This window comes from Vollenhovia emeryi, unplaced genomic scaffold (genome assembly GCF_000949405.1).
Source record: "Vollenhovia emeryi isolate VEMERY1.0 unplaced genomic scaffold, V.emery_V1.0 DF939128.1, whole genome shotgun sequence".
NCBI lineage: Eukaryota > Metazoa > Arthropoda > Insecta > Hymenoptera > Formicidae > Vollenhovia > Vollenhovia emeryi.
Window position 1 is genome coordinate 91,773 of NW_011967238.1, and position 16,010 is coordinate 107,782.

Genomic DNA, 16,010 nt, shown 5'->3' on the forward strand with positions numbered 1-16,010 from the left:
TGAAAACAATCGGCGGGGCGAGCAAATAAATTAATTCGCGCGCCGATACGCGATCGTTTTAACGCGACGATATTTCGCATTGTCGCGCGCAAAGTAAATAGTTCAATGAATGGCAATTAGGGCGCCGATCAGTGGCAATTGAATTTACTCACCGCACGACGCACCGCTGCCACCCCGTTTGCTGCCCGATGCCGCGTTCTGCGCCATTGTTCGTGTCACTCGCGCGAAAAATGGGCGCTGCTAAGCGCGCCAATTAAAGCCTGTGCCCACGATGCTTGGTCCAATTTCTAATAGCGAATTCGGCTGCTTGCACTAGTGCGCACTGAGTGCACACTCAGGCTTGTTTAAAGTCAGTTCTTATATTTAACTTTGTATTAAATACATGTTCGAAGAGCATTTAGTTAAGAAATGATCCGCGTAAACGTTGTACGGGCCATTTTTCTGGATAAGTAATATTGCAAGAGGTATTTAAGACGATCTTTAAATATAAGAATTGTCTGGAAACGAGGCTTAGTGTGCACACAGTGCGCACTAGTGCAACCAACCGAGTTCGCTTTAAGGTCTGTTCGCATGCTCCTGTTCGTCCCAACGACCAATACCCGTTGTTTTACTTACGATTTAAGCTTTTATGGGACAGCTGCAAGTTGATTGGCTACACATTTCTCGAGACTGGAACTTGTTCTAGCATCGTGAACGCAGGCCTTTAGGTTTCCGGCTTCGCCGAACGTCGTTTAGCTTTAAATCTTAGTTTAATTCACGTTCGCCTCTCGCTGAAGTAACAGTGGGAAAGAATAAATTAGGCCAAGCCTAAAAGTTAAGCGACGTTGGTGAAACCAGGCCTTAATGAACGACGCTCTCCTCGCCGACCAAGTTTTTATCTTTGCCGCGCTCGTGGAGCCCGACGGGCGAAAGGAACGTGCGGTGGGATTTCGTACGACGCGGGAGTAAGCGCTTAGTTCAAAGGGACGAGGCGGAGACGCGACGGGGCCGCGGGCCAGGTATATCGCGCGCCGAGAACGGCTGATCCTCGTGGGATTATCGGGACGTGGCAGAATCGAGATTAGATTATTATGTAAACAAGTCGCGGTCTTCCGGGGGCTTTCTCGCGCGGACGACAACGGGCGGGGTCTATTTACGAAGCGCGTTCGTCCCTCGCTTTGACTCGCACGGTCACGGTCGTAACGTGACGCGTTAAGGCCATTCTACAATTGCGTAAACGTAGTTGTAGGGTTGTAGGAGTAGAAGTAGTAGTAAGTGTTGTATATTAAAGTAATATACAATAGAGTGAGATACGTCATAATTCAAGTGAATGATTGATTAATTTTTACATCCTACGTCGTTGTAGTCATGAAAGATGAAGTTCAACCATCTTTTACAACAGGCTTTACAATCGGAAATGCTAGTTTAAAACTGTGTTTTACAACACTGTACAACCGCTAACAACCACGTTTACGCAATTGTAGAATGGCCTTTATGCCCGGCTGAATCCGTACGGTGCGGCTCGCGGCGTTTCGATACAACACCCCAAAGCTTTCAGAAACATTGCAACATTGCAAATTGCAATGTAATACCGCAGAGACGGTTCGGAGACATTCAATTGTAATATTTCGCCGACAATGTTTCAGTAACCTAGTAGAAATGCTGTAAAGTTTGCAGAATGTATTTGTAACGTCTTATAATATTGTTTAGATTTTTCAAATTTATGTTATTTCTCATACATTCCAAACGCAGCCTGATAGCATGTAGATATAGCAACGCTACCCCTTTGCACTCCTATGTCGAGTGTGACTCGACATCAGTTTTTATCTCAGGAGCTCCTTTGTCGAGTCTCACTCGACATTTTTTCAAGTCCAAACCAATAGATGAAATATACTTCGGAGTGCAAAGGGTTAATGGTCTCGTGATTTCCAGTATTGCCGGTATCGGTCTTCTTCGTCCATGTTCAATAGTGTATCTTCGCGATCTCCAACGTGTCTCTTAAGGGGATGCTCTGGAGTGATCCTGCACTTTTGGCACCTTTTGCTCTTAGAACCGTCAATTCGTGAAAACGTTCGTCTAATATACAAATTATGTGGCTTTTGCATACGAACCGACAGTGTTCCACTATTCGGAATAAATCACAGAACAGTATGGTATCGTTGAAATTAAGTTTATGTAACGTTTTCGGGAAATCCAACGGCTCTTAACAACGTCGCCTATTTTTAAACGTGCATGTAAGAAAATTATTTGCAATTAGATGAACTTATTTGTAATCAGATGAAATCGTACGAATTCTCTAATGAAATCATAGGTAATCGGTGGGACAACATTTTAGCAGGGTTGGGAAGTAGCTCGTTACTTGTAACGAAGTTACAGTTACAGTTCCTTTTTTTTGGTCACTCTAACTTAACTTCGTTACTTTCTCGCCATTTGTAACTGTAACTCGGTTACATTTTTTTCAAGAACTAGTAACTGATTTAATAGTTACATTAATAGTTACTTTACGATTCGTTACTTTTTGAGTAACTGTAACTGGATACTTTTACAAAAAAACTGTAACGCGTTACTTTTCACAATTGGTAACTTGCGACTGCAACTAGTTACATTTTTAGTGAAAACAAAAAACTAACTGTAACTGGATACTTTTACAAAGTAACTTTCCCAACTCTGCATTTTAGCCAGCGATTACCCCCCTCGCGTAGAAGAGTGAGATGGCCCATGTTTCTCTCTCACTCGCGGGAATTTGACGTTTACTCTTATGGCCAGTCTCTGATTACAGGGTCTCCGCGTATCGATAAACAAGCCCGCGTTCTTCCCGAGTGTGCGGGCGTGTGCGTGAGGTGGATCCCCGGAATCGACACGAGCGCGCGGCGATTAATCGATTATCGCTCGCTTCCGCGAGAGCTGTCCGGCGCGAAGTTGGCCGCGCTACACGGCGCGAAGTTGGCCGCGCGCTACGCGGAGCGATCGTCGTTTCGCGTCGCGTCCCTCGCTCCGCTCGCACCGATCGCGTCGCGCGCGCGTAACATCACCGGGAAGTGCCGCGAAGCGGAGCGTCGAGATAACGCGTCGGTGTGCGGCCGGCCAGCCGGCACACGTGTCTTCTCCGCGTGTGCGTGCCCGAGAAAAACGGGCGCGCGATCGATTCCGCGCTCTCGCGTCGCCCGCTCGCCCCGAAATCACGTCGACAACGCCGGTGATTGTGATGCTAATTAGCATACGATTGTAATTAGCCGCGCGTTTCCGATCGATCTGCGTGCGAGCGCGCGAGCGTTTTGGGAACAATGGAGCAGTTCGGCGAGGGTGCAACGGCGAGGTACACAATGGCGGCGGCGGCAACAGCGGGGCGGCTGCAACGGCAAGGGCGCCACGACGTTTGTGAGTGAATTTATTTGTACCATTGTACGCGCTAGCCGCGCGATTGACTCTTCGTTCGCATTTCCGCTTTGATCGCGTCGCGGAGAACACGCCGCGAAACTAATTTCGCGAACCGGCGGTACGAAGCGCGCGCGCGCGCGCGCAAGGCGGGGTTCAAAAATTCGACCCCGGTAAAGTGAAACGCGATCGAATTACCTCGCGGGGGATACGATGTCCGCCTTCGTGTCAATTTTCCGGCTCGAGTCCGGCCGAGGGTCGACCCGTTCAGTCGCAATAATCGACCGATTCGCCGTGAATTGGTTTTGTTCCCGACCCCCCGATCGCGCGTCGCGCGGGCACTTGGAAATATTATTTCCGAAATAAGAGACCTTTTCGTATATCGTATCGATATCGCGAGCAAAAGCGGCGGAACCGATGCCGGTCGTTCGATGCTAACAATTGTACCGTGAAATTAGCGTATAATCAACCAAATTGAGTGAGGCTTGTTGTCGCCGGTGGTAATTAAACACGGGGAAGTTGTTTCAAGTTCCGCTACTTTTAAGTTCAGTTTTATTCGAGACCCACGGACGCACGGTTGCTGCACGAAAATTTTAGAAATTGGCATCGCCATTAAACGTCCGCTGACTACCGAGACGTGTATGACGTAATAGGTTTGTTTTCTGTTACCGCACTGGTGAGTTGGTGCAATAAATTAGAGTAAGACAAGTATATTTTTTCCCATCCTAGCTTACTGCACTAGTTCACCAGTGCAGGAACAGAAAACGAACCTTATGAATCTGCTCACAGAGAAAACGATTTCTTTGGATTTAATAAATTGTGTTGTATCCAAACGAGTTTGATATTTCGAGTGGTCGGAACAAATCAATGGTTGAACTAATAAGTACGATTGCTTGAATTTGAAATAATATATATCTTTGTCAGAAATAAAATATTAGTTTGAAACAAAAGGAATATTCTCTTTAATCTAAACTTTATGCCAGTTTGGTCGATTTTTAAAACAACTTCCCCGTGTTTAGCGTATAATGTACAAATAAATATTACATTTCGATCGTCAGAAATTACTAGAAAAAAAAACATTGTAAATTCGTTTAAATCATGTCTGATAAGAAGTAGCATAAATTCAATCAACTTTGAATTATATAAAAGTAGATTTTCTTGTATTCCCACGTAGTCGAGAACCTCATTAACCAAAGAAAATATTTGCGTTCTCGATGTAAAAGATGTAAAAGATGTAAATTGATTTTTATGCCGCGGCCTCTCAAGACCCCGCGCGAGTCGACTCGCTTTATGAAGAATAGCGCGACGACTGAAGTTACTAATTGAGAAATATTACTTCTCCTAGCGGGTATTCACGTTTAAATTCTGTATTACACGAAAAGTCGCAGTAAACATCATTTTATAATAACGTAAAAATTCTGTGTCATGTTAGAAGATTGGACGATACGTTGTATACAAAATTCAAGCGACGGATGATCGCTGGGAATTCTTGTTTAAACGAGTTCAACTTGAAATTTAGCGAATGGCGCGTCGTTAAAATTCCATGCGATCAGAGAATATCCATTAATCACCGGGGTGGTAATCAGTCAAAGAATTTTGAATTCTGGAAGTCCCCGATGATTTATATAATTTTTATCTTATTTCACGTCGCGTAATCGGAATAAATAATGAAAGGAATGAAATGGCGAGGACACTTTCGCCGATACTCCGGCTGCCACTTGCCATTTGCGTGCATCTGTTATTTTACATAATCCTATCGCGGAGCAAAAGTTGTATCGACGAAGTTAAATTTTCGTTCGATAATTTATTAAAACCCGCTCGCTACAGTTTCACGCAGTTATTTCGTCATCGCCGAATGCAATTACAGCAGTTTAACAAAAGCGATCATGCCTTCTTTAATTAGCCATTACGAACTTTTTAAACGGATCCGGCTTTCGTTTAGCTTGCTAATGAAATTTTGGAGAAGCGATAACGCGCGGAATGGCCGTGGTGATAACAACGGGGATTACGATGAGGCTTTTTTTCCCACTGCATTCCGTATGAAACGTCCGTAGTATCACACAAAAGTTTGCGAATTAATTTCGTAAAATGTCCCTTTTTTATTAGTGTAACAAAGCGGCAACAGATATTTGTAAATTGTTCATATTCAAAGCACTGATTGCACGGTTTATTTTCGCGGCACTGAAATGTAAGGGAGTATTTGTTTAATTTCAAGCTGATTTTTAACGAGCATTTCATTAGAAAGTACGTCAAATAGAAAAGACATTAAAGCCAGAGAGCGATTTAATGATGCACGTATTTGAGACGTAATAATTTTTATTTATTTCGTAGAATAAACTCTGTAAATTTTCTCTTACAGTTGGAGTCAAGTTTATTTTACAGAAACTTTAGAGCTCGCACAGTTGTGCGCGGCGTTAAAAATTGTATCTTTATATCCCTCGGTAAATTTCAAACGTATAATTAGTCAGTGCAAAAACTTCGTCAGGTCAATCTTAAATAAATGTTTCGTAATAAAATTTTAGATTACGGATATTGCAGTTATCTCTCGCGGATATTACGGAGTATATGCCGCAGGTGTAATTTTGATCTGACTAGAGTGAAGCCATAAATCAAATCATTAATTCAAGTATTTAAGTCTATCGATCCGATCATAAATATCGGTTGCACAAATGCACTGGTCTTATTTGTATTACAGCTCGCTATTTATATGATAACTAGTTTCCCTCCCCCCCCCCTTTCTCTCTCTCTTTCTCTCTGAGGGTTAATAATCTAAAAGGGCTCGCACAGATATAGACATTATGAGCTATGAATCCTTAGAGATCTTGCTTTATTACTGTGTTTAAAGGTCGGTTGTACCGTTGTCGATTATTCATCACTGTAATATTAAATTCTCGTTTTTTTCCTACTGGGTGTCTCAGACGTATTTCAAGACTGCAATTGTAAGATTGAAATGACCGCTGACAAATTATTAAGATTAACTATTATATTATTATCAATATATTAGGAATTAGACTGCATTTTAAACATGTGAAATTAATAAGAAGGATTTGTTAAAAGAACCTTATTTATTATGAAATTAATTTTACTTCAGTTAAAAGTAATAATTAATTTTCAGTCTAAAAATTAGGAACTTTGTTTCGAAGACGTTAATTACGCATTTAAAGATTTGACAGTAAAAAAATATAATTCGGAATACTTTTTTATAGTCACAAGTTTTATTAATTTTATCTAGTTTGTGAAAATCAATTATCTTTGATTACAAACTAATCAAGCCCTCTATTCTTATATGTAGCAGTACATTTCTCGAATAAAACTTTAATGTTTGAAATGTTTTCCTTAAAGTTGAAATCAAGCATTATATGCTGCGGGTAAATTTAGTTAATCACATTTATCTGGAGTCATGGCATCAAGCCACTTACATTTAGGAATAGAATATTTCCTTTTGTGAGTGCGGTTGGCTCTTTGATCAAGAATTCAAGACCATGCACGTTTATACGAAAGCCTCGTTACTTGTGTGATACTTCGTCGTTCTCTTTCTCTTTCTCTTTCGTTTTACCTCTCGCTACTCGTTACTTTATTACACGATACGATCGGAATTTATAAAGTCCATATCACAAAAATTGCGATTCTGTTTAACGTAATTGTAATTTGTCACTTCATTCGCTTTTCCCGTTTCATAATTCAATTCTGCTCGCGACGTTTATTTCTCGAATGCTTCCTCATTACGTCGTGCAATAAATCTCGTCAAAGGCTGCAGATTTTTGTGATTGCGCGTATTTTTACGGAAAAATTTATTCAAAGGAAACGTTATATTTTATACGTATTCCTTTTCTCGCTTTGCACCATTGTGATGATTTTCGCTATATTTAGACTCAATATTTCGCTTCATTATGTTCTCTGTATGCGCGATATGGTATGCACGATATGAGCTCGCGATAAAAATGCATCAAAGTGTTTACACATTTCTTTAAATTAAATTATTTAGCTTATTTTTAATAGAAAATTTGTTTCAGTAACTAATAATAAGGTTTTGTTATCGATAAGTTGAATAGAGATAAAAATGCATCAAAGTGTTTACACATTTCTTTAAATTAAATTATTTAGTTTATGTGTTTCAGTAACTAATAATAATTTTTATGTAACAACTTTTTGTTATCGATAAGTTGAATATGTTGAGTCGAGTGTAATTTTGCTTCATATTTAATAGGAGAAGAATTTCTTTTTTAAATAGAGTTGCAAAACTACAAAATTTTCGTAAAGTGACTTTTGGCGATTGCTTTGCGATTACTTCGTTTTAAATATATGACGTCATGCAATATAGCGAAAATACGTTTTTTTTTATATGTGTCAAGAGGCTCTTAGAAAGAAAAAGAAACAGCGTCTTTCGGGATCGACAACTTGACAAGCGTTCTAAGGGTTAATTCGGGGGTTAAGCTGATGGTCGAACGGCCTCGTTACTCAAATATGTCGAGAAAGATGACGTGAAAGAAATGGATATCTGAGATGAGCTGCTTGTTTCGGTATAAATTCTGATTTTTCATAAAAGTAGACGTTTTCTTCATAACCAATGTAGAAAAATTGCTAAACGACGCAACTGGCAAATTCTAATTAAAGGAATTTATTGCGAAAAATATTACCCCGGCCAGGGTTTTCCTCATAAGTTACGTTGCGAGATGTGAACTTTATAAATGTACAATGCGTACATAAGATAAGATTTGAAATACCAAGCATAGTATACAAAAGTCATAATGCATTAAAGCAAAAGCCGCCGGATAAAAGGAAGCCATTTTCCGTCTCAATGAGCTAATGCACTGTGCAATTAAGGGAATACCGGGCTTACAAGCGATGATGCATAATGTGTTCTAAAATTTCTGTTTAAGGCAAAACCCCATCAAAGAAAACATACTTATTTTAAATGAAACACGAGTTTAATAACTGAATTATGCATAACAGGAATGAAGTTAGATATAAATTTTCGTTGTGAAAACTTTATATTAAACTTAGCAAGTAATATTTGTGTGTCTTGAATATTTCATTTGTTTGATGTTGAAGCTACTTCTTTTTACTTTTTAGTAAAAAAAACAGATTCGGCTCAAAGGCTCTTATTTGAAAAATAAACTTGATTATTGCACCCAATATTGGTCACACTATCACAATGATGCATTTGCACTAGTGTTTTAATCAAGTGATTAATTTTATGGAATTTGTTACTAATATATTTAATTCGCCATAATCGATAGTAAAAATCCATTTCGTTGATCGATTTACACACAAATGCATAGAATTTTTATTTCGTGACAATTTTGTAAATGACACGTGATCTATTTGTAATGAGATTTGCGATAAGATTGCGCCAGCGGATCCAATTTCGCACGGAGAAGTGTGTCGTAAAACGTTTATATGATAAAAACAAAATATCGCCGCTCCACTTCTCAGAGATTGCCGCGATTATTTCGAAACGTCATTCGCGAAAAATGTTAATTCACGACGGTTCGCAGCGACGCATGCTGTTTCTTCGTAAAATCGCTGCGCTGCCCGCATAGAATGTCGTGAAATTTCGCTCGCGAAACTATTAATAGACGAGTGTCTCGTCCGTGGCGAACGCGACGCGGACCTCTCGTAATATCTCGATTGGGGTTTCACCTGCATAATCACCTGTCGTTAGTCTCCTCGTCGATCATGCGACACTCGAACTTTATCATTGCGTCACCTGGCATTCTCATCACCGTGAACCGCGCGTCTGTTCGCGCGAGCATGTAGAATCAAATGTACTTGGCGTCACTTCCACGACATCGGACTTAATCATAACTTTGTCCATCAAGTGCAGGGGAGATATACCGGGGAACTCGCTTCTACCAATACACTTTGCTCGAAAATTTGAGGAACGTCTCGTAAATTCCGCGCTCGAAGATACTGCTGATCCTTGCTCATCGATGAGTCACTCCGCCTTCCACGAAGAAGGTTTCTTTGCGCTCCGGTATTGTCCACAAACACGCCAATCACCGATTTGTATCACTTAATTCCGCTCGTCGGCTACTCTTCGCGCTTCAGTGAGTCACACATTTTTTGGCATTCATATTGAATTAATTCGCAGATTTACGATTCTGTATCGTCAATCGAAGGGTTAATTCACAAAAGGGAAAACAAGTTTCGAAAGTTTTCCTCTCTTAAGTAAATCCTTTGTTGTCCGAAAGAGAACTTTTTAATTAACTTATTTCTTCATTGTTGTATCATGTAATCTATCTTAATGAGAAAAAAAGAGGAGTCTTAATAATTTAAGGATCCTCGCAGTCTCAAGCGAGATTAGCTTTAATTCTCGAAGAGGCTCTCAGTTGAGCGTCTTTTGTACGTGTCTTGGGTGTCTCTAAGACGGTCATTCATTAATACACTTGTTTCGTCGTGACCGAATCACCTTATCTTTCTCAACAGGAAGAAAAAGAAGTCTGTTGTCTCCATAGGATTATACCTGTGAAACTTTTTCGATCAGTTTAGACATCAGGTTCTCTTTTATTCTTAAAAAAGTTTTGAATTCATTATTTCTTGATCCCCGGAGTATCTTTGCGGTGGTGATCCATTAATTTTTTTTTTCCGTCGAAAGAAGAAGAAAATAGCTTTACTGCTGCTGAACAAGTAAATATATGCCACGTGTAGATCCACGTCAGTCGATGCCCACCAATTCACGATATCCACCATTAACGATTATCGTAGTTTTCATTAAAGCCCGCATTAAATTGGATTACGTATCGGATCGTCTCTGGTGAAATGTAATGAAATTTTCCAGATTTTATTAATAGCACTTCTTCCTCAAGCCAGACTTGATATATTCTACTAATAATAATTATACTATTAATAATAATAATTATTGATAGTATTGATAAGCTTGCATTTGATTGGGATTGATTTCCGTTTACTGCTAATTCGGTAAGCGCACGTATATAAGCTCGAGTATGGCTACCAATCATTAACAGTCTCGAACCACTATTAATCTTGCTGGTATTAATCTTACCGGCGACCACTAATAATTAACTATCCGGAGAGTGTTGATCACGCTGGTTGCTAATCATGTTAAATCTATTAGCAATTTTAAATTCGATCATCACCTTTTTACGAACATTCTGCGCCCCGATCTATTAATAATTTTATTGGCAACCGTTTATTAATAATCCTGTCGCTCAAAGTTAACAGTCTTTGTTGCAACAATTCGCGTTTACTTCTCATTATTCCGCGTTTACTATTATTCATTATTTATCGTCGGCCGCGCACTCGTTAGGCAGTTTATCGACGACCATTTCTTAGTTTACATGATGAACACTGGCGACTCGAAGCCAAAGAATCCCCGTCGCGGCGCACTCTCTCTCGCCGTTGATTAAATATTAAACTCTCCTATCCCATGGCACGTTCTACACCGTGGCCGTTCTCTTCGCAACCTTTGCCCGCCACTCACGCACTTTTCTCCAAAAACTTTTTACGAGCTCGGGAGCGACGGCGCGCGGCCTCGCTCGCTCCGACCCGGAGGCGTAAGATCAACAAGCGGTTTCGGAGCGCTCTCGCGGCGCACTGAAGTGCGTCTAGCCAGGAGAAGAGGATCGGCAGCGTCGCGGCGCGTCGCGTCGCCTCGCGTCGCACCGCTACGGAATGGTCGCGAGTGCGACGAGAGTGACCCTGGCAGTGAGTGCCGCCTGCGCACTCTCGACCCCGGTTGTGCCGGTCCTCTCCTCTCCGGTTCTTTCTCTCTCGATCGTCGGCTCCCTCCGCGCCTCTTTTCACCCTTTCGGGATCACGCGACTTAGGTCCGACCTGACTTCCGAAAGCCATCCCCGTTGAGCCCATCGCGCGTGCACGCTTCTTTCTTCCTCACGTCCGTACGTCCGCGCGTTCACCGGCCCGTTTGTCTGGCGCGTTTCCCGCGCCATTCATACGCGGCATCAGGCGCTCTCGGGCCGGAGCGTCGCAGTCAACTATAGTTTAAACTTAAAGAACGTAAACAGAGGCTGTACATTCTCGGGCGGTTGTACATACGCGCGCGCGCGCGCCTGAATCCGAGATACTTGTGTATCATTTCAATTCTGCGCGCGAGACCCGAGTGAAGCGAGAAAAAGGTTGGTACGAATTAGATGGGATTTTTATTGAGATCGGAGATTAGACTTTGATGAGATTACATTTTAATCAAACTCCATCTGCAGAGAAAATTCGATAATCTCCGAGGTGGTACCGACTGTTACATCTTATTCCGAGTAGTTTTTCTTTATATTCTTGCGACGTTCCACACTCGATCTTGTCATTGCCAATTTTCTCGTCTAAATCTTGCACCTACTTCCTCTCTCTCTCTCTCTCTCTCTCTCTCTCTCTACGTCTTTAAAATTTTTCTACAACCTTGCATTTGCGTGTCACGCGACGTGTAGAGCGTGCGAGAAAGGATTACTCGGTGCAAAGATAGCGAGACCAATGAAACTTTTAGTTTTACTATTCTATTTATTTCAATATTAATCTCCTTGAAACGTAGAAAGTATCAGATTCCGTAAGATATTTGAAGCAAGAAAATTGCTAAATCTCCGTAGAACAACGCTTAAGGAGTTTGTCGGATATACTGTTTTTATGCTCGAAACTGATTTGATATCAACGATCCATGAAACTTGACCTTTACCATTCATATATCGTATGGGTTTAGTCCTCTTGCTGATCCCTTTGTCATATTTTATGCCGAATGTGAGTTACGGAAAAGTTTAGTTCGTCCATAACGTGAATAACACAGTTTTTCGAATTTCTCATAAAATCAATGTCTTATTCGGAAACTGGAGCGCGAGATTTTTGGTTGCACAGAACGATTACTGTATAACATTTTTTAATCCATACATTAAGCGCTTTTAATTGCACATTGCAATTAATTGACACTTTATGGCGGTAATTTATTTTTATTTAGATTAGAAAATTACAGTTCTATGTTAATATAAATGCGTATATTTTTTTTTGCAAAAACGAGAAGAATCTATTTTTGTTATTACAATCTTAAAATGCGAAAGAAGAGTTGTAAGATGTAAAAATATTCGCGTACGCAAAAATTCGGCGAGAAGGAATTTCGTAACATCGTTCATTCACAAATCCGATATTTTTTTAAAACGCTCCCTCCGTTATTTTTAACTTGTGCCCTTTGCGATACTATTTCCTACTCGAGGTTTTGTTTGCTCGCCTCTCTCGTTTTGGTATCATGCGCTCCCGTATTTTCCTCCCCGGCATTTTTTTGCCGTCATTCTTGGCGTATTTTTGCTCGCACGTATTTCCACTTGTTGGAGCTTATTGCACGAGCTCTGAGATATAATCTTCTTCAACGTGTCACTTTTATGATTAGTTCAATTTCGTTGCCCTTTTCTTATTTAAATCAGACGAGGACGCATTGAAACGCGATATCTCTTTCCCCAGTCTGTATAGCTTGTCCTCTTAATTTTGCTTTCTTCTTTCTCGCGTGTGGATGGTAAAATTTAAAGAGACCATCCATGCGTTAATCTTTCTCTTATTTAGAAACAAGTAAGAATTATGCAAAGTAATAGATGAAATAATACGCTTTAATGTTTTACTTTTACTGCTGTTCGCACCAGAACTAATGTAATAAAATTGCAAACACGACTCGTTTCTGGAACGTTATCGAAATTCCTACGGAAGATAGTTTTACACGTGCTTTACCCGCATGCATTATTTGATCGAAACTGATAAAAGTAATGACTCAGATCCCTCTCTGAACACGTACGCTCATACTTGTTCTGACGGGATTTGACCCAGAATAATAAACAGGGGGTTTCTCCTTCCTCTCCCTCTTTTTCGTGTCCATCAATATGATAGACAATCTTTCCGAGGGCACGAGGCAACGATTACCCTTACACGGCGCCACTAACCGCGGATTTAGCCTCGCGTAAATCAGAATAAAGTCCGAACATTGGACCGTCACGATTTCTATAGTTAATTTCGGCCGTGATTTATCGTGGCGTATCTTTTGAATGATCGCGATAAACCTTTAGTTCCGATTGTACGCGATAAGCTGTTGGTCGCCGGAACCGAGCAGTATTTACCGCCAAGTGTTTTACGACGTCACCAGCGAGAAAGCTGTGAGAGTGCGAAAAGTATACGGATATGCATAATATACAGTCGAAAATGGCGTATGATATGTACACAATCGACAATTTTAATATCTTCGCCTTCGTCGCACTTTTCATACCTGAAATTAGCCTCGTTGTAATATATCGATTTTAGTAACAGAGCTACGCGTTCGGCGAAGAGCAGATAGCGATGTAACGCTGTCACTCATGGTTATAGATTAGTATAGTATTGATATACGATCGAACAGGAGACGCAATTTCTAGATCGTAGATCATCCCTGTAAAAGTGTAATCGACGCAATTTGAATAGGGATGGGGAAACTACATAGTAATACATAGGTAAAAGGGTCGATAAATGCATGAGAGGATTTAAAAATTATAGGAATTCGTGCGAGATTGAAAACCGAGAGCAACGTTTTCATTCAAAAATGTAGAGAAGAAAAATTGTTCGTCTCTCGATTAGGAATGCATTTATTCTTTCTTAGCTCTAAGATTGTCAGTTATAATAAAATTAATAGCAGGGCAACACAATTTAAATATAGTGCATATAAACACAGGAGTGCTCTTACATCTTTCTTATTGTATTAAGCTTAATTTATAAAATTTCAATTGCAATATTTTTATCGCGACTCACGCGGCAATTTTCTTTCAGTTGGAAAGAATGGTTGCAACGTTATTTATCATACCGTAGTAATTAATTATGTTTTCAGTAAACGCCGACAGGAAAGCGATTACCGAATCCCGCGTGAGGATGGTATTGTTGTATTGTTCACGGGACTAGATTAATTGCGTCGCTGATCGGCATCGACCAGTGTGTGTACTACAATTTTCTAGTCCTCAGGACGCAGATATCACGCAATAAGGCAAAATTACTCAGGCTCGTATTAGTGATAATCCCATGGTTGAACCGTTCAATGGATAAGCCAGTTTAAATGTACTGCCAGAGGCAACGAAGGTAAATTAATCAGCGTTCATAAATTGAAAAGCACGATACTCCTACATTATGCTACGTCAAGTAACAAAAGACGTAAACGTTAATAAATAAATTAAATAAATGAGCAACATGTAATGAAACGATAATAAATTTAAAACGCTGAAAATGATAAATTTTGTTTAACAATTCATACGCATTGCGGGCGTAGGATGAAAATTTGCTATAAATTTCGTTTTGCAAACATTGCGACGCAGCTAATTTTGTTATAATTTCTTAGAATATACCCTGTACTTTGTACCTTAACCACTTGCTACGCGCTATCGAACAATTCTAGTATGCACAGTCATATAACTATATAGTGTACATTATACAATTGGAAATTGGACGTATGATTGTAGTGGCGATCGATTAATTGCAACGTGTAGGTATTATATAATCGACAAATCTCGTTGTCTTTTTCGATGTATCCGATTGGTAACGCGCATAACATTTCGTAATTGATTCCACTTTAATTGATGAAGTCCGCGCTATTAGATACATGATTAATTAGATCATCCACTGAGTTACTCGTTGCTATTGTAGTGCATCTGTATACATAATCAACGTGATTATGCAACACGGCTGCAATTGCGGTTGCGGTTGCGGTTCTGACTTGCGTGCGCCAAAAGTTATTAAAAGTACTCGCGGGTACCACGTTTGTTGGCTGCCGAGTATAAATCGCAAGAAAGTTGCACGCGCGCTCAACGAGGGTCGTCAGCAGTACGATTTTCTTTAGATGATTCATTCGCCACGGCTGTCGAGAGATGTCCTGGAAACTCGCCTTACTTTTTATGTAGATTCTTTTCAAAATTGGCAGAGACACCTATGAGTGTCTAATTATTTTACAACAGCTTCAAGTTTTTATATGACAAAAGAAAAACACAAACACAAAAACGCTTTTACATTATTAGTTATATTACTGGCGGTGTCGTGTAAAAATCTTTCTGTTGTTTTGTAATCATAGCAAGGAAGAGAATAGAGATGAAATAATTTTATGAAAATTTATAAAAGTGGGCAAAAGAAGGTATTTTGTATCGTGGAGATTAAAGGCGATATTGGCCGGTAAAGGACAAGCCGAATTCCCCAACCGTGACCTTTTTCCGTCGCCGTGTCAAAATCGAATTCCCATTTACGAGGTACGCGACAAGAGTCTCGAACATTTTTCAGCGAATTACAAAGAGGTCTCTGGCGAGTCGTGTATCGCTTAGGGTTTCTCTCCCTTCAGGGGGGGCCAAGTTGCGAAAGCGAAGAAAGATTCCCACGCGAAACTCATCCTCGTATCTTTATAAGCAGCTTTGCCTTTTTTTTTATAATAGTTTTATTATACGCAAATCACAATTTTATGTAGGGCCTCTTACATACCTTGCGGCAATTTCTTTTAAACGAACGGAGAAACGCGTGTACGCGTACACGTGTAGGATGTTGCACAACCCGGCAAAACAACAACGTAATTTTACGTCCTTGCAATCGTATTTCAAGTGCTATTAGTAATCATCTGCGTTGTCGTCTGGTAGGCGACACACTTATAGGGTGGACGACTATTTATGAGCATGATCGTGGATGTAAATGGGTTAACGGCGGGGGCTATTAGGTTG

General features: G+C 40.4%; 2 protein-coding genes across 5 annotated transcripts in view; one reads left to right on the top strand and one right to left on the bottom strand.

The window, feature by feature from the left end:
• The window catches only part of LOC105568506 (FMRFamide receptor), a 60,388-nt gene extending 49,465 nt beyond the window's left edge, over positions 1 to 10,923 (bottom strand). For 2 of the 3 annotated variants that reach the window (XM_012024217.1, XM_012024216.1), the window contains exon 1: positions 9,010 to 10,923. The gene's annotated coding sequence lies outside the window, so the exon portion shown is untranslated. The remainder of the gene's footprint in view (positions 1 to 9,009) is intronic. The other variant, XM_012024220.1, reaches the window with a different exon arrangement.
• LOC105568505 overlaps positions 1 to 16,010 on the top strand; it is an 82,154-nt gene that overhangs the window by 32,678 nt on the left and 33,466 nt on the right. The window lies entirely within an intron of this gene.